The sequence below is a fragment of the Papilio xuthus genome, unplaced genomic scaffold (assembly GCF_000836235.2).
Source record: "Papilio xuthus unplaced genomic scaffold, Pxut_1.1 DF827461.1, whole genome shotgun sequence".
NCBI classification, from domain to species: domain Eukaryota; kingdom Metazoa; phylum Arthropoda; class Insecta; order Lepidoptera; family Papilionidae; genus Papilio; species Papilio xuthus.
The window spans coordinates 469,506-490,391 of NW_013531188.1; the positions used below are offsets into that span (position 1 = coordinate 469,506).

At 33.0% G+C, this 20,886-nt stretch overlaps 1 protein-coding gene across 3 annotated transcripts in view; it reads right to left on the reverse strand.

Moving 5' to 3' along the window:
• The window catches only part of LOC106119442 (mucin-5AC), a 40,997-nt gene that overhangs the window by 19,399 nt on the left and 712 nt on the right, over nt 1–20,886 (reverse strand). For 2 of the 3 annotated variants that reach the window (XM_013314432.1, XM_013314430.1), the window contains exon 2: nt 3,952–3,981. The exons of the other annotated variant lie outside the window; for it this stretch is intronic. The gene's annotated coding sequence lies outside the window, so the exon portion shown is untranslated. The remainder of the gene's footprint in view (nt 1–3,951; nt 3,982–20,886) is intronic. 3 annotated transcript variants of the gene reach the window in all.

Here is a 20,886-nt window from a genome sequence, read left to right on the forward strand (position 1 = left end):
CCTGTTTTTTTCCCCAAAAGACAGGTCATCTTGCCAAGATTTCCCCTCGATAAAGAAGGTGTACCCAGAAATGATTCTATGACATTAAAGTTAGCTATAAAAGCTATTTTTATTTTGATATGTACATAACCTACCGCTCTCCGTTTTGTTATATTACGATTTCTTGAATTAAATGCGTTTTATAAACTTCTTAAATACCTCATAATAAGAAAAACAACATTGTTCTGTATATATTTATATCCAAATCAATTCAAATTGTATTAGAAGTAATCCTATATGTATATATATATATATATAAGTCAAAGTTTCAAGAGATATTTTCTATATTATAGAGTATCTTGTCTTTGAGATAACAAAATGAACATAAGTTAAACAAAACAATGGAAGCCACTGACTCCATTGACTGCTCACTGCTTTGTAAAACTATCAAGATGTTCAGATAAAAGGGCAATAAAACATTCACAAACAAAAGATTACTAAATAATGCATTTGCAATCGTAACCTCCATACAAATGTAGAGTTTTACCTACAAAATGTAAGAATTTATTTCCATTTTTGTGTTAACTGCACACACAACTGCATTTGAATCGCTAGAGATTTTAGTACGAGACTTTTAAACTTCTTCTTGTGCGTGGTGGTGGTGCCTCTCCGACTAACGAAGGTTAACGATCAGTTCTCTAGACGTCAGTTTACCATTTCTACACTAAAGGTCTAACAATAAAGAAACATGTCATCTTTTCAAATTATAGCTATTTAATTATTTTTTTTTATAGGAGAAAGGGGCAAACGAGCAACGATTCGCCTAATATTTTATTATTTGATCCGACGCTCATGGACATCCGCAACGCCAGAGGAACCGCAGATGCATTGCCGGCCTTTAAGGAAAGTGTACGCTCTTTTCTTGAAGGCCCCTAAGTCGTAACTCTTTGGAAATACCGCTGAGGACAGGGTGTTCCACAACGCGGCTGTGCGAGGTAATTAATACACAAATCAAAATAATTTTACGATCACTAGGAAATGTTGACATATTAATAAATATATCTTTATCAGGTAATTTCATAAAGACAATAATTATATACTTTTTTAAATTCCAAAAAAAAAAATATTTACCTAACAAAGATTTAAAAAATATTAAAAAAAACTATATTTTTGGGGTAATACAATGTCTTCTCTATTATAAAGTAACAAACTATTAGTGCGGCAGTGAGATTCTATGTAGAATTAAAAATATTAAACCTAAAAAAAAAACAAGAAAAATATTATAATAGTTATTAAATATCGTGAGAAATAACTTTCGAAGCTTCATGCTTATGTTACATAAAATTATCTACATTCCAATGTAATAAAAGAAATGAGAAATACAATATCTGTTTTTAATCATCGAAGTAATAAAAATTAACAGACGCAATAACATATATGTAGAAATAATTGCACATCTGGCAGATAGAAACCAGAATTTTCTTCGCCAAATTCATTTGAACTGAGAAGCTTTCTCGTAATAGAATTAATTTATTTGATATTAAGAAAGTAAAAGTGTTAATCAATAACAAGACAAACTATTACTCTTACTTCTTAAAAAAAAAACAGTGAGACATATTACTTGCAACACTTTTTTAAACCTTTGACCGCCGGTGTTCGATATTTTGGACATCACCAAGGTTATATAAGAGTATGTTTTACTCTTAAATAACATATTAAAACGAATAATTAATTAAAATATATTATTAAAAGGAGTCCCTTTAGGCAAGGTTCCGAAGATACTGGCAGCGTTCCCCATTTGAATACCTATACTAATTCTTTGTCCAAGGTACTCTTAAATATGTATCACCAAAACTTATTCTATACCATTTCGATAATTACAAGCGCATGGCTTCAACCATTATCTACAATAATGAACTAAGCAGATTTAACGAGTTTACTTTCACATGCAAAATTATCTAAAACGCAAGAGAATGGCCACGCCAATCATCTAAAGCACGTAACAAACAATATAACAGACATTTTATGATGTTCATTGTAAGACTTCATAGTATTTTGAAGTGAACTATGGTCAGAAAATTTAACCTTTTAGAAGCCTTTCAAAAGCGGCCATTTAACGTCAGGAAATTAGTTTTTTTTTGGCCATAAACGTCAGGAAATTGTTAAAAACTAATTTTACCATTCAGAAAAAAACAAGTAACACAACTAAACAAGCAAGAGCGACTCTAGCCATAGACAAAAAAAGTAACGTAATTGGCAATAAAATTAATAGTATCATAGCTCTAGGCATAGACATCCTGACCTATTGTGCTTTCGTTAGTTCGTGAGTATTACAGTACAAGTGCCCACTTCCTTATTAGACTCTCGCTGACGATCCGTTTGTACTTTCCCTTCTACATTTGTCTTTGATTTCGTCACACCAAGGTTTGTTTTGTAATATGGGGACCAAAGAGTAAATATAGAACAGACTTCTATATTTATGGTACATAATAAGATATTCTGACAAACCATAGACATAAAATGTAATGCAATTCAATGAAATTAGTAACAGTTTAAAATAAAAAACATTTATTACAATCAGTGATCCGATACTCCGCCGGCCCTTTCATTCCTTCCATGGATAATTTAATTATTTAGTTGCGTTTCAATATTATGAATTATCTGTACAAAAACAGAGATTCGGTTGATAATCCGTTTACGTAACATTGGTTAATTTAAAAAGAAAAAGGGTCTTGACAGATAGACGGACGGACAAGGGTTCCGTTTTTTTCCCTACAAGGTACAGAACCCTGAAAACCAGGAATTCCATCCTCAACAACTTTTAAAGTAGTCCTTCGTGTAGTTTAGTAAAGAAAACTACTCTATGAGACTATCTTAGAGTTCAATTAACAACTCCGAGTACGCCGATGTCGTCTTCTTAGTTTGTATAGAATCCATTGGTGGATCGTGTGATGTAGGCAGTGTGTCGTGACAGCGAGGAATGGTGCACGAGAAAGCGTAAAGACGAGCACTGGACCGCGACCACTCAGACGATGAACAATACCGTATTGTTGGTACACACATGTACACGTTTCGGATGTAATTAGGACCGGCATACACGGATTTAAGCAGACAAGTCGACAGATAGCTTAAAGCATCGGTCTACTGCTGCTGTCCACTGAAGGTGCGTGAGTAGAGGCCCTTAGTGATGTCAACTATCAATAAAAGTGTATCTCAAACTTGACTTTTCACAGTTTGATTTATCGTAGACGGCGACATAATAACATGCACTATCCAAGCCCATGCGATTGTTTTTAACACGTTGCTTGCCACCCTCCCACAGAGTACACTTTCGTAAGTAGACATTATCAGCATTGGACGTTTTAAATTAATTACTACTTTTACTTGTTAAGAAATAAAAAAGTAGTACTATTTTGAATAACAATACGTTCTCATTCTGTCATTTGTATTGCTTACGAAATGCACTCAAAAGGAATGACCAAATCGGTTCTACATGTTTTATTTAGCGCATGAACTGGTTACACATTCAATTATTTGCATTTAAAATATGCATTTTGCAATTGTAACTTATATTGTCGTCTCTATTCTCTCAAAGAGAATGAAAGAGTAGACAAATGTATAAATAAGTGTGATAAAATACGTATAAATATTACAATAAATATATATATATATATATTTTGTTTTGGCGCAAATGACGTGCTTTCGTTACAAAGTCCAGTGTCAGAATGAATAGTGAGGGGACATAAACATCGACATTTTAGTAAGGCTAGTGTTGAGTACACTGGCTCATTTCCGGATTTTTTGTTAATAATCGAGTTACTACTACTATTTTGGTATTTATTTCGGTTGCGGGAGCGTCCTGGATGCGGGTGGCACAAGATCGGTCATCGTGGCGATCTTTGGAGGAGGCCTATGCCCAGCAATGGGCGTCTCATGGCTGAGTAGATAGATAGATAGAATCGAGTTACTTACCTAAATTATTGCATAATCCATTTAAAACATCTGTAACAAAAAAAAATATATTAACAATATATTTTTTTAGTAAAATATGGCATACTAGCAAGGGGCCATTTGAATTCGCCATAAAATGAGGTGACCGTTGCTCAAAGACATCTGCATTTGGAATTGCATTGTCTTCCATTAATCGACAGAGAAGGGGACTGGCAGAAAGTAGATATTTCTTCTTCCTAAGCGTCCCTTAGCAAATTTTTCTTTTCTCAATTCTTCTTTATAAGAAGCTTGCGAGTTGCAGATTCGGAGCTATGATCTTATTTCTATGGATAACAATATTGCAACTTAAAAAAGCAACTTTGTAAGTAAATTTTCATATTTTAGATATGAAAAAATTGATAACAAAGTTATTCCAACAATCTTTTAAACATCGCGTGCAATTAATTGTAGGACAATAAACTGAATAAAGATAATAAATGTATCTACTATACTTTCCTAATATCGATGGTAGTTCAAACAACACACTAATTAATCAAATGTAAACTCTATTTTGTATGATATAGAATTCTTTTTTGCTACTTCGACCAGGTTATATGGACGCTTGGGTCAGTTGGGGTGAGTGACATTTATTGAAAAGTGTAAAGCAAATTGCTATGGAGGCAGTTCATAAAAATGTTGGTTTTCACGTGCTTTTAATAGTAGCGTAGATTAATAAAATTATTACCTGGATTTCTATCTATTAAATAGTATTTTTATTACTCTGTGCGATTGTTTTGATTTTGATATTATTTTATAATATTTGATAGAAAAAAAACTAATTTAAAGAGACAAAAAATTGCTTGATTAATATTGACGATAAGAAATCTTCACTAAGCTGCTGTTTAATTATAAAACGACTAGTAACTGTCATGCTATACTTAAGCAGTTTCTAATTGTAGTAAATCACATTAAGGGGCGCACTTAGTAACCACTTAACAACTGAGTATTGGTTTCTGATACCTAAAACCTCGTTTAAAACATATTGATATCTCTGTTTTGTTAAAGGTTGACAGGGATAACGATATGTTTTATACAGAGATATTGGTCTCAGAAACCAACGCTAAGTGTGGCAGTTAAGTGTGACAATTTCATCATATATATAAAATTCTCGTCATAATGTTAGTTACCATTATTCCGAAACGACTAGACCTATTTTTATAAAATTTTATATTCATATTCTGAGAATCTAAGTTTTTAACATCGCGCGGAGTCGCGGGCGACAGCTAGTAAGACGTATAAACAGTACATATCATGTTCATTGTTCCCCGATTACACCAAAACCTTGTACTGATAAAGAAAATTATTCATAAACATTTAAAAACAATAATACTTATGTTTTCTCAGTGGCTGTAACGAAATTAGTGGGCTTCAGTATACTGTGACCAATACACGCTCCACTGATGTCGAATCCGAATTTACACTATTCCACATAGCACAACACAATAGACTATCACATAAACATTTTGAACTTTATCACTATGGAATTAAGATTGAAATTCATTTGATATTCATAACGCAAATCGTACTTATTTTGACATCGATTGTTGACGACTCTTTTCAAATATTTAGTAAATATCGATTATTTCAATAAAACCAAAAACAAAAGAGATATTTTTGAATGGTTTTGCGCGGGTTTATTGTTCTCTATGATAATATACAGTCCTAACATCATCGGAATAATTTAATGAATGTTTTGAAGTTTTTACGATTTTTACACATTCTTAAAGTTTTTGTACGAGGTAAATGATAACAAATTGTCTATTGGTTTATAAAACGAACGATTTGAGCAAAAAACTCCATCAAATTTCATTTCCACTGCCAAAACTACTGCGGAAAACGTATTGGTTAATCGCTTTACGATGAGTTTCTAAGACCAAATCCACGTTTTAAACATGTTGCTATCTATTTTTTGTCAAAGATAATGATAGAGATGACGATATATTTTATACAGAGATTTTAGTCTCGGAAACCCATGATTAGTCGTATTAAAGAATTCTTCAATGAGAAGGCACGACTTAGGTCAGTTGGTATTTCGTATTACATTTTGATTAACCCAAAAAGAGGCTTGCAAATTCTGCTTCAAACGTATACCGTTGGTATGCCAATAGTGTGACAGTAACGCGTTTTCTCAGCACATCCATAACTGAATACCTGCAAAATAGTTGACAGAAGAGTTGCCACGGCCGGCGTGGGGCGACGGCGTAGTAGCGTGCAGCCGGAGAAATCCGATGCATATTTATGTTATCGCTTTCCAGCTCTCGATGCGACGATATATCGATGAAAATCGATTTATCCTTTAATCGATTTCCATCAACATTTTTCGGTTACCATAGTTTTCCACTGCCAGTATCATAGACTCATCATATAGATTTTATAAACAGGAACAGCATGTTTGTACGGTGTGGAACTATACAAAGTAACAAAATTTAATTATTACAATTCTAATAGATAAAATAGTTACTAATATTTATCTTAAAATTCCAAATTTTCTCGCTTTAAAGACAAAAGTTGAATAACGGGATTTGTATCCACGGCCGTCAGCGCGTTATTCGTACCATTAACTTTTAGGCTATTGGCGCTATACAACAGGAGCTGTAATCGTAACTTATGTTATATAATCTAACATAACATAGATAAATACTTACATTTAAGCTGCACGCGATGCAGGCGTGTCCTGTCAGTTATATACATGAAATAACATGTTTTATTACATACATACAAGGTATATAATATAAGATTTGTCGCCCGCAACTCTAAAACTCTTAAACTAAGTAAGTAGCCTATGCGTTTTCCAGGCTATAATATACATCTGTGACAAATTTCAACAAGATCCGTTGAGCCGTTCTGGAGATACCATCTAACAAACATCTATCCAACCATCCATCCCTCTAAACTTTCACATTTCAAACATAGAGTAATCATAGAGATATTAAATTGGATACTCTGATAGCACTCGATTCGCTTGGCACAGGACAGGAAAGGGTTCGCTGAGCTGACTGGCCGTCACCTCCACCTCCAGTAATGGAGAGGCATTAGAAGAAGAAGAAGAAGATAGCGCTAGACTAGACTTATTTGATGTCGAAATAAGTCTTAGTCCTTAGTCTAGCCTCTACTTAATCTAACTTTAGCCTAGCCTAAGGTAGAAAAAAGATGAACCAAACTTATAAGAAATAACTGAAAAACATTTCACGGTTATTATTGCAACAATACGTAGCATAAAAACAACAATAGCATTTTGTTTTGAGATTTTATTGAGGTCAGTTGTGGCCAGAGGTGCTCAAATCACGGCCCGCGATCCAATATAACAACTGCACTTTCAGATACATCTTAAGAAATACATTTTTTTTATATTTTCTTTAAATACGTCTTATTTTGTGTTTGGTATGATAAATCAATTTTACCGTAGTGCAGGAAACTGCCTAAAAGGCAAGATTTCAGTAAACGTTGATGACCTCTGGCTTGAGATCTCTTTCCATAAAAATGGTTGCAATTTTTGTCCTTATTTCCTTAACACTAAAGTCTAATTTCAAATACGCAATTTATTAAGACTTTGGACGCATGGTCAGGTGTAACCAACATCTGTGATCTGTAGTCAGCGTACAAGGGCATTGACAAGTAGAGTGTTACCGTATCTCGTCGCGCCAAGTTAGGCGTCTCGCTTATTTTGACCTACATTTATTGATATTCGAACCTTTTTTTTTATTTACAAAATAAGGCCCCTAAATCCCACGCCTTAACTTATTTTATACTTATCTGATCTTTTTAATATATGAATTACCACGTGACTCTAAAACTGATTGCTTGCTGATGCTGGTATTGACGGCTTTGTCGCATTGATCATGAAGATAGCAGCATCCCTGATGCGGCGGGTGCGGGACAGCGCCAACAGCTACCTACAACTCATTGCTGATAGAGTAGGATTGGACTGTCCAGTGCTGGCCGTGTGGACACGTCTGCATGTGATCTGAAGAGTTTTGTTTTATTTTGTGTTTTTAGTTTTGTTTTATTTTGTGTTTTTATTTTTGTGTCTGAATTTAAATTTGTATTTTTTGCTTTGTATGGACCATGTGTCTGAATAAAAAGATTTATTACTATTATTAAAACTACTGGTCAGATCTGGATTAAATTTGGAACAAAGATACATAAAGTTTTCAATAGACAATAGGCAGTTCTTCTCATCAGTATTTTAAATCATTTTTTTTAAAATTCCAAGCGGAATCTGCGTTTTAATCCTATAAGTTATGAACGTTGACCCTCTGATCGATGTAACTAAGGAAAGTAAAAGTGAATGAACTGTAACAGATTAGTTCCATGCAACGGACGGTCGCCGGCAGCAATAATCTGTGCCATTTCAAGATGGCGGATCGGAAATGGCAGAAATGGCGCCACAAAATTATAACGTTCGAATTTTAAAATATTCGACAGTGTTATCATCAAATAGATTAGTTCCCACGATTAATTTGTTTCCGTATTTTATTAATGATACATTAATTATTTATAATTAAGATAGCTTTCACTATCTCACACCAAAGATCTAAAGAAAATAGGGGATGTTTACAATTTCATATGATAATAATTTACATATGACAGCAGCGTTATAATTTGACAAATCCGTAGAATTACATCTCTTTTATGGGTTCTCTTAAAGAGAGTAACTTCGTCAGATGGAACACAACTAACATGTTAAAAGGCCAGATATAAAACCCGGATATGTGTACGCTAATCCTATGTATATAGTCTACATTCACAATTGTCCGTCAGTCACGCGAGAAAGTTATAAAAACACTTTTATAGCAAATTGTCCGAGATATTTTCACTGTAAATTACAGTATGAAGTAAACAAAAGTCTTTATATGCGAGCACTTATACTCACTTTCCACTGACGAACACAAACCTATTACTATCTCTGTTTTTTTTTACTAGAATTTAGTTTGTTTTTGCGCAAATTTTTCAGTAGCTGGAACATCCGATTAGGCAATACGCTAGTTAAAAAATCACGCATTAAAAATGTTTCTAACCCCTGTTATTATCGCGGACATTTAATAAATCTGTATTGTTTTTAAAAATATATGTTTAAATGTCAAAAACATGTTACTGATATCAATTATATAATGACAAACATTTCATATAACTGACATAAAATAACATTCGTTTAATGTAACTGACATAAATGTGATAGGTGACATAAATGTGAAAACAAAAGTAACATATTTGCAATGTCATAGACATATTTTACAATACATAACCTAGATATAACATAAGCGGCAGCTGAAATTACATGAACGTGTTTATGCATATTAATGTGAAATAACTATTTCAAAACTTTGTTTATCACAGTACCGATGACAGCCCGCCCCACCTACGATTAATTAAGAACCCTTAACTTTTTCCCCATCCAATTTTCCGTAGGACAATGACAGGCTAATGATGATGGTCTTCCGTAATCCGCAGTGGATCTACATGAAGCTCTTTGGGAATTACTATTCTAAAAACAATCTATATCCTACTTCCTACATCTTACTAATATTATAAATGCGAATGTTTAGATGGATAGATGTTTGTTTGAAAGTATCTCCCGAACGGCTCAACGGATCTCGCTGAAATTTAGCATAGAAGTAGAACATAGCCTGGAAGAACACACAGGCTTCTAATTATTATTTTTTAATCCAGCGAGGACTGAGTCGCGGGCGACAACTAGTACTTTTATAACGATCAAAAAACCTACCTCGCTGTTTACAATTAGCTGAATTCATATCCTAAACAGTTCATAGAACTGTAAATAATGAGTATACATAGTTAAAATCAATAGTAACGGTTAATATTAAACAAAGTAAACGAGATGAATCAAGCTCTCTTTCTGGTTCATTAGGTCAGCGAGTGTCGCCGGGGAGTCGAACCGGTCGACGCCCACGTGCTTCAAATATAAATAACATGACCGGCAACATAACCAGATTATTTTTACCTTACACTCCAATTGAAATGCTTAACTTAAATATTATTTAAACATTTGATAACCCATCTTATAAATATTACAACAAAAAGGTATATGGATGGATGGATGGTTGAATAGATGGATGATGGAAACATATCACAAATAAATTTGGCACACACGTAGTAAACCGGAATAATCGTAAACTACTTACTCAGATTATTTTTTTAATACAGCTGGGACGAAATCAACAAAATTTTCTTAAAAAAAAAACTTTTTTACATCTTTGACAACGTACTCACGGATTTGTTTCCACTTGTCCATATTTCAAATGTTTGATGAAAATTTATATCAAACTTTAACAAAAAATTGTAATACATTTTTGTATTGATTCCGATGACACGAAATAACTTGTTCAAATATACCAAAAACTTTCAACACTTGATTATTACAATATCTTTGAAAACTCAGATTACAAGTTTTGTACGAAATATTACGATGTAACATCAAAATGCAATTTCCGTCTGACAAAATGTAACAAGCTCTTGCTTAAGACATCTATCATTTATCATGATCATTTGTAACATCAAATAATAAATAATACAAGTAATAAGTTACAGTACACGTTACCTAAAATTTAGCAACATTTTAACGAAAAATAACTAAGAGATTGTAAAGTAAACTTTTTTTATTTTTAAATATTCCGCATTTACGTTCATAACACCTAAGACTCGGTGGAGCGATGATCTTCGCAGGGCAGCTGGCAAGAGCTGGATGAGAGTGGCCTATGATCGTGCTCAGTGGCGTGCCATAGTATAGGCCTATGTCCATTAGTGGACTAGTATAGGCTGATGATGATGACGTTCATAATCTGGAGAAATATTATCACAAAATGTTCACACATCTTACTTCTTACTAATAATATATTATAAATGCGAATGTTTAGATGGATGGATGGATGTTTGTTTGAAGATTTCTCCGTAATCTCTGCATGGATCGCGATGAAATTTGACACACATGTAGGATATAATCTGAAAGAACACGTAGGCTACTTATTAAGTTTTTTTTAATCAGTCTGGGCATAGTTGCGGACGATAGCTAGTAGTAAAATCAAAGCGTTATAAATACAAAACTTTGATTTAACTTACAATAATCAAGTTAAGACTTCCTAAGAAGTATTCAAGCAAGAATTCTATAAAGTGAGATAAACTTGCAGCCTGTTTAATCTGCTCAAAGAAATAGTGCTGTTAAGATAATAAGATACTACCGAGTTGCAATAATCAAACGTTATCACGGCATTTGCTTTGATAACATGTTTCATGATTACGCCTTTACTCTTTCTGAGTGCGGAAAATTCTCTCCAATTTAATAGCCTAAGGGAAACGGCATATAAACGATAAACTGCTATAAGCCTATCCTAAATTAGAACACGCTGGAGCGTGGATTGACTTACATATAAATATCTTCTAAGATAAGTACATGTTTCATCACGATGTCTTACTTCACCATAAGATTGTTGTTTTGTAAAATTGAACGATTAAAAAATCATTATTGTAATTTGACTGACGAAGTGTAAATGAAAACACCTTAAATAACTGTATAACACTTACGTTATAAATACGGATAATCGTTTAAACCTACTAGTTTATTGTGTAACCGACTAGTAAGGTCCATTAAGTGTAACACAAGCGTCAAAGAACATGCAAAAAATCAATGACAAATGCATTGCATAAGTCTATAAAGTTAGTGTTGTGTATCAAATCGGGTCACTAGCGATAACTATCGATGTTTTGTCGAAGATGATCATCCGAGCGTTTAGAATTCACAGATATACTACAACTGGACCTAGTGATGGGATAGTTAAATGCAACAAAACAAATTCGTATTATTTCATGTAACTATTCCAGCAAAGATCAGGACAGTGGTTGAATGCGCATTTAAATTTACGAACCATGATCAGTATTCAATACTCTTTCTCGACTTTTAAATTCAAAGTTTAGTCTTGGGTATTCCTGGGATTATTCAGGCTTCTACCAGAAAAAACCTACATTACTAGAAACAGCTAAGCTATCACATTTCGGCCTTTAATTATGACAGACTAACATAAATAAATTGCACAACACTTTATTTATAAACAAAGTTCGTTCGCCGTGAAGGCAACGGTAATACTTAAAAACGATTCATACTTTTTTATATTTGTTTCTAATTTTTTTATGAAATGTATCTCTTTATTCATCCCCTTAAAGATTTTTATAATGAATTTTAATTTGTTTTTTATTCAATTCGATAAATATCGACAATTCACACATTCACTTCCCTACTTCTACAAGACGTATATTTTATTGCTAGCTCTTCTCTAGTATTCTTGCAATATTACATATAAAAGGTTTTAAAAAATCCCAATATAAGTAAATCATTCGTTTATCAATTACTTTACCGTTCCCTGTTTGCCCTTCATCATAAACGAGATGGCGAGGCACGTCGGCCCTGACTTTCATTTACATTGTCTACTCGACCGAGGTCCAGAATAAGACATTACGTAATGCGACAAACTGGCCACACCATCAGACACATAATTAAAGTTAAACGCTCGTAGTAATAAAAAAATTAAACATCAACAGACTTCGCTATCTCTATTTTTTATTGATTTTTAAGGTTCCGTACCTCGATAAGAAAAAACGGAACCCTTATAGGATCACTCTGTTGTCAGTCCGTCTGTCTGTCTGTCAAGACTTCTTTTCATTTTTCCAAAATTAATTATATTGATAAGTTTGAAGAATTTTATTTATACGCTTTTTTAATGCAGGAATAAATTATAATACTAATTTTCTTAACTACGCTAAAATCTATGTCGGTTAGTTTTTTTAGACCCGACTATCGATGTTAATAAAGTTTTTGTGCATTTATTTCTCACCCGATACTGATAAATAACCTAAAAATGTGACATGTGTCAACCATTTTTTCTTTGTCTCTGTTCACTCTATTAACAGTCACGTACGTGATAGTGGGACATGATTGTATAACGATTCACTATCAGAAGTACAATGCTTGAGGTCAATCTGGCACAATGGACAATTGCCGTACCGTCCGAGATGGCACCAATCTATTTTAGTACCAGGATCGCAGCTCATAACGAAACTTCTAGAACGAGAAGTAAACAACATTGTGTGATAGCAATAATCGATGTTTATATTCGATTTTAATAATGAAATATCGATTTTTTCAAAATTCTAACTTTAGCAAATGCAATGTCAAAAGTAATAACCGGTTAATAACATCTTACTTCTTACTAATCTTACTAATATTATAAATGTGAATGTTTAGATGGATGTTTGTTTAAAGGTATCTCCAGAACGGTTGAACAGATCTCGATCAAATATTGCATACATACAGAACATAGTCTGGATGAGCACATAGGCTACTAATTAAGTTTTTTTTTTAATTACGCGCCGACGAAGTCGCGAGCGACCGCTAGTAAAGTAACAAAATTGTTAGTTGTAATTTTAGGTATTCAATAATATCGAGTTTAAAATTGTGATTTTAGTCCGTGGCTGTCAGTGGCGTTTCTTTTGATTGTTTTTCATTATAAGCTTTTGTATTATAAAACTGTTTTATTACTCTAACCTCTATTGCTTAAGTTTTTTGTTTGCTAGACACTAAATTTCAAGGTTATTTTGCAGTAATAGACAATGTGATTTACCGAATAAAACTCAATATGAACAATAACAATTTTAGAAGCATTTAAATATAATATAAACTTCTTTTCTTTCTTGGATCAGAATCTAAAGAAAAATTTCAAGGACAAGTCACGTTCACAATTTTCGTTACAAGAGAGAGAGAGAGAGGGAAGAATATGGAGTAAAAGAGAGCAGCAACAACCAACTTAGATGACAAATAATATAAAATTATTTTGACGCATTTTTTTTTTATAAATATCACGCTCCATTTTCGCGGAAGGAATTATATTTTTTAAGCACTGCTGTCATGCAGTATTTCTATAAAAGACCGCGAACTAATAGACACACACGAAAGATCGATAGATCTCGATACCCAGTTACGATTCCGATTGAAATTGACACAGATAATCGATTGCGCAATCGATTATTCAATAATAGACGAATAGTCGAAATTAATATTCATTTATTAATAAGAATTTTCATTTCCTTACTAGTTTCTAGTCTTTTGAAGGCTGCCGTCACATAAGAAAATGTGTATACAAAGCCAAATTTCTGCCCTAAAACCCGCGCCATATTGTGACGTCATAGCTTTTAAATCGAAAAAGAAATAAACGAAATGATATTTTTAATCCCGAATCTTATTGTAGATTTTTTATCGAGAGATTGAGGTCATTGACTCACGTATTCTTATTTTAAACTAATTCGAACTATTTAAGTGTGCTAAAAATGTAAAATTACGTTACTCTTGATAGTAGCTTATACGTAGATTATAATAAGTCGTACTTACTGCAATTAACTCATTCATATGTCTGTCATTGTTCTTTAATAGTTCGCTTTTTTGTTAGAGTTAAAACAATCGCTAGTGTTTTTCCACGCGACTGTACTTTTACAAGTAATTAAATAACAACAATTAAGTAATAATAAGTAATTAACAACATTTTTGTGTTTTCCTATCATGATGTATATAATTTATAATATAGGTTAACTTATAATTTTAAACGTCAGTTTATAAACTGACAATCGTCACGTACAAAACTAACATCCCTAATCCCAAACATTATTAGTACTACTTCAATGCGACAAAGAAATAATTATGTAAATAATTTATGTTTATATGTTAATCTCGTTCATTCGTATTACTGGCCACAAAAACGCCAGTATTTATAATAAAAATAAAAACAAGAACATTATGGTGCGAGCCACGTCGCAATACATTATGGTTTTCCCGCGTAAAGTTACACAACAGATACAAAACAGAATTGCAATTGTCAGTTTGATATATTCATATGCCTTATAAGTCAATGATATAAACACGTGATGCAATTAATCAGTGATCGTGTTATAAATTAAAAAATAAGCAAGTCATAACTCAAAGACAAATATATACTAGTTGTCTCCCGTAACTCCGATCGTGAGGTATTAAAAAACATAATTAATTACCTATATCTTCTTCTAGACTATGATCTACATTCATGCCAAATTTAATTAAGATCCCTTAAGCCGAACAAACAACCATCCATCCAAACATTCGCATTTATAATATTAGTACGATAGTAAAATTGGACTCAATCCTAGCATACTTATCAGTTTCTTCAAAATCAATCCTTTCTCTATTTGAAGGAAAAACACAGTTTTTAAGATATTTTTTTCCTGTTACCATATAAGGTGTTAGTTGAATACAAGAACAGTATGGTTATTGATGCAAAAGACAACACTAAAATTATTAATTAAAATGTGGTAGAGCCCGCTTTAACCTCTTCGCACGAATTGGCCCGGCTCGTCCGGTGAAATACCACGACCACACAGAAGACAGGCGTCAAGTGGAAGCAATTCCGCGTCCGTCTGATGAGTGTGCGTCCCGGAGGATTAATTTAGTCCTCTTTCCCTTCCCACCCTTTTTTTTATAAGGAAAGGATGGGAAGTAGAAGTGGACTTTCCGGATGAGAGGATGCATAGAAAGGGAAAATGTTTACTTTCCTTGCATCCTCTCCTCCGTCGATTAAAGGTAGGTAACGCATATGCAATTGCGTATGTTAATGGGCAACGGTCACTTCGCTATTTCAGCGATTACAGGTGACCGCTTGCACGATTACCACTTTATGACATAAAAAAAAATGTTCTAAAATTTCCAACCATTGAAAAACTAGAGTTACAAGATTATATGTATATTGAGGGAGAGGTTTATACACGGTTGATTAACTACATTGTATTACATCTTTAACCAGTATTGTAACATAACACGTCCACGTTACACGAAATATAAACTCGTACTGTAACGTGTAACAAATCAAATTGTCCGTGCCGAATGAATTTGAAAATAATCCGACATGTTTTTTTCTATAGCGGTGAAATAACAGCCAGTTTTTTTTTTTAAATCAAGTTTGACGTTTATTGGAATTCAAACTGGCCAGTTCGACTTGTCGTACCTGTTTAGTTGGTATATTATAACGAACAACATAGTAAAAGAATTAGATGGGTTAATTTCACAGGTGGGAAGTAATTCATAAAGTTAGCTTCGTTAAGGGTTAATTTGTTAAATATTTTAACTTTGGTTAAAGTTAAAATCGGTTAATTCTCGAAAATTTAACGCTATTTAAACTTAACCATATAAAATTGATACTGCTTTTAACTAAATTAAATAGGTTAACCAAAATATTAATTTCGTTAAATAACCGATTAACGAGTTAATGCCTAACATTAATTTTTTTTTTGCAAATTAGTATTATATTATAACAGTGTTTTCTATAATGGTGTACATTATTTATAGTTTGCGTCAAAATATTACATTAAACTTGAATTTATTGATCCAATTGATTTGCATACAAGTGTAAATTTTATTTTTTAAATATTGCAACATCAAATGTCGTAGATATATTAACATTTAACACTGTGTTAATAATTACGCGGTAACAAATTTCAAAAAAAATCAATATTCACACATCTTATTCAATGTAGTATGCGTTGGCGTTAAGTTAAATAATTTTATTTATATGGTGTTCATATTGCTAGGAAGATAAACCGACACTGTGCCGGTACTGGCGCAACACTAGCCTTATTAAAATATTAACGCTTACGTCCCCTCACTAATCATTCTGACACTTAGTAAAAGCGCGCCATTCGCTTCAACTCATTCTAACTAATATTGTCTAAATATATAGATAATTGTTATACAAAAAGATTTATAAACATATCTAGATATAAGATAGGTTGTAGTTATCCCCATCAAGTAAGTCATCAAGGTGTTACGGTATAGCCTAGATTTATTCCAGTATACCTAGATGCAGCGTGGCGCTAAATGTTAGATGCCTACAAATGATAATTCTGTTATTATTTCCAGTTATAATGACATCTATGTAACTTATATTACAATTAAACATTTGTAGAATACGAGTACAAGTTTTTGCTTCATAACCTTAAAAACATAATTTAAAATATTTAAAAAAAAATTGTAGAGATTTTTTAATCTATGCCATATAAGTTATTATTAAATACTGTATCTACTCTTTGAGTAGATTTTTATACTTAACAGTAACGTATCCGTAAGGGACCAACGATTTTGCTTATGTCTTCTATCCTCAGTTACTTTTGTTATCTTCATCGTATACCATAAATTATGAAGTCTTCTTCTATTAATAAGTAAAAAAATTTCTTCAACAACAGATTGAATGTACATACAGGTATTAAACTATTCAAACGTAATGTCGGCTCGAGCTTCGAAGCCGTCACAAACGCTCGATAGTAACAACTCCGCGCATTCCATTTCGTCACGCATACAACTATAGGCAATATTGTTCCAATCCATACTCATAATCATAGACAAATAACATACGCTAAAACTCGTAAATTCCTAAGTATTTCTCATAAAACAACACTTTCTAATACATATGTTTTTTAACATTAGCTAATTATACATTACACATTATTTTATCTCACAATTTTAACAAAATAACTAAAAAATAGAGTAATGTCCGCTATGTATGTTTAATGTTTAATTTGACGTCCTGTTAACTTAATTTTGGCGTTAACAAAGGATAAACTTGTGGTTTCTGCAAAGTTGCGAGCCGCTGTAAAGTTTGTATGGCATTGTATGTGGGGCACGCGCATGCGCACGCTCAAAGCGGGCGACGCGTGTCGCTAATTGCACGTAACGGTGCGGGAATCGAACCGCGGAACGCGCTCCGAGAACGTTTAGAGTCGAGTTACATGCCACTGGGTATGCATCAACGCCTTGGAAAAACAAAGACGTCACTGAACTGACGTTAATTTAAGTTGCATTAACTGTGAGTTTCCACTGTTGAAGGATACATACAAAAAATAGAGACGTGTTCATTTGATTATTAGGACAAAGATAGCTTATTATTACGTTATTCAAAACCAAGGTATATAAAATACAACAGGCACAGGAACGATTGATTTTGCGAACAAACAAGACTCGAAAACGTGAGGCCTTAAGCCTTCACCTTTAGAGCCTTAGCGCGCCGCACTTTCAGATCTTAAAGCATAACTACAAGATATTAATAAAACAAGAGATAATGTCTTAATAGTGAGTCTACACTGTGTGTGTATTAAAACAATATTGTTATCCCTTTCATTATTTTGGAAAAAAACAAAGACAGAAGAAAGATACAACGGTGATGTTATCACCATATTCGAAATCAGAATATGACTTCTAACCTCTTTTAAGCCCGCCTCTTTGTCACTAATCTTTACTACTAAGGGCCCAACACGAATAATTGCAACACGAGGTTTCTTAACGTCATCAAAAAAATACGTCAAAATTAATATAAGATTTATTAGTGTACTTTAATCCCGGTAGAGGCGCTGCACAAATTTTAATACCAATTTTGTCGATACGATACTCAAACGTTTTCATGAATATTCGTGCTAGGCCCTCTAAAACTTTACAGCACAACGTAGTCATAAAAGCAGACAAAGCCGGCGGCACACATAGTGCGTTTCACTTTCAAGTCATGCTTCTAAGATTAAGGTCACTAACAATGAGACATACATTTATATATATAGTTTTTACATTTACATATATTTATATGTTCTTTTACTTTAATATATTTTTAATACATCGCTATAATGTATAGAAAATGTTGAATATGCAATAAAAGTATGGGTAGAGGAATTGAATTTGGCGAGAGAGAGGACGTATGGTCTACATTACCTTTACGTAAAATCCAATATCGGCTTCCATGACGATCGAAATAAGGAATACGATTTTGAACCACGCATGCTTATCCGCTGCTAAAATAAAGTTATAATCCATTTTATTAAAATTGTCCCTAAGTAAAGATCGCAACAAACCGTATTAAAGCAACATGAGTCACAGATTAAGTTTCAATAAGATTCATTGCTTGAAAGTGGTCTATTAATCAAGGTCAACAGGAGCACAGACTAAAAATAGATATCAAAATAAAATAAAAAATAGTATCTTTAGATTGAATTTATTGTATGGAACTCGTAAGAAATTTTCATGCTACAAAAATATCAAACATATAAAATTCATCATCATCAGCTCACTATACGTCCCCACCGAGGGGCTCAGAGCCTACCCTAAGTTAAGGGTGATTAGGCCATAGTCAACCACGCTGGCCAAGTGCGGGTTGACTTCACACATATCTTTGAATTTCTTCTCAGATATGTAGAGGTTGCATCACGATGTTTTCCTTCACCGTAAGAACGTCGGATAAATGTACATATGTAAATCGGAAATCGAAAAACACATTGGTACATGGCGGGATTCGAACCCAGGACCTGCAGATTGCAAGTCAAGTGCTTGACCCCTGAGCCACCGACGCTCTATATCCATTACTACGAATATAAAATTAGAACATAAATATTTGCTTTGTGTCTGACCATAGATTTCCTTTGCTTTACTTTCATACAAAATCATACTAACTCAGTCTTATCAAAGAGAGCGACAGAGACAAAAATATTTTCGAGTGTTCCATCAGTGAGAATCCAAAGTAAACGTGACAAAAGGACTCCAACTGTATGTTATCTGCATAAAACAATTGCATAGAACACCTGTTTTACTTATCTGTATAAGAATTTTAATTATTTATACAATTGCTTTGTTGAATATCTTTTAACAATTGAAACATTGTAACGTAACAGATAAATATATTTTCCATAACTTACATTGCGAGTGAAAGAATCTTTGTTTCATCAAAACCGTAACTCGAAGGAAAAAACTGCGTGCGTTAATTCCGTTGAATTCTGACAAAAAAAACAATAAAAGGTAAACGTCAATTATTAAATACTGTCGTCTGCGATTCCGTCTGTGCGGTATTAAATAAAAAACTTAATAAGTAGCCTATGACTTATGTTCATCCAGACTATGTTCTAAATCTATGTCAAATTTCAGCGAGATTCATACAGACGTTCGAAATACCTTCATAAACATCCATCCATCCATACATTCGCATTTGTAATCTTTATATATATAATTCTTCTGTGAGTGTGTATGTCACTGAACTTCTCTCAAACGACTGGACCGATTTTGATGAAATTTTTTGTGTGTGTTCAAGGGGATCTAGGAATGGTTTAGATTCACAATTTTATCCGCTGGACAATGTTTTTTTAATTAATTTTTAATTTATTAGTAGTTGTTGATTTTGGAATGTTTTACATTGGATCCGACAGACGGCGCTACCATCGCAGTGTCAAATTTTTTTCAGTCAGTTTCAAATTAAAGACGTGCAGACAGGACAACGTCTGTCGGGTCCGCTAGTATTAAGTAAGATTGTAATATATTCCCGGGTAAAATCCTAAATATCAGAATGGAGGAAAGTGTACATACATCGTACCAACAACCACATCAAAGTTAATATAATGCTTTCACAATATAAATAAGATATTTATAAGTTTATCGAAATTTTTAACATAACTTTCAATACTACAGAATAGAATCACCCATTAAATTAAAAAAAGGATCTTGACAGACAGACGGACGGACAACAAAGGGATCCTATAAGGTTTCCGTTTTTTTCCTATGAGGTACGGAACCCTAAAAAGGTTATAAATATTATCAAAGTCATAAATTCAAGTTCAATCTAAAACAGAATCAAAAACCAGTTGTACAACTAATGTTTTCAAACAAGCTTTAAAATATATAATAAAATAATAATTAGGTATATATTTTTTCTATTTTATATTTGCTGTTCATTTGATACTCTGATTAAGTATTTATATCAGTGCATTAAACATTTATTTATGTTTAATTTTGGAAATAAAACTTATATCTAAATAGATTTTAAATAAAAGCACCGATAACCCAGTAGTTGAGGGTACGGACTTACAATC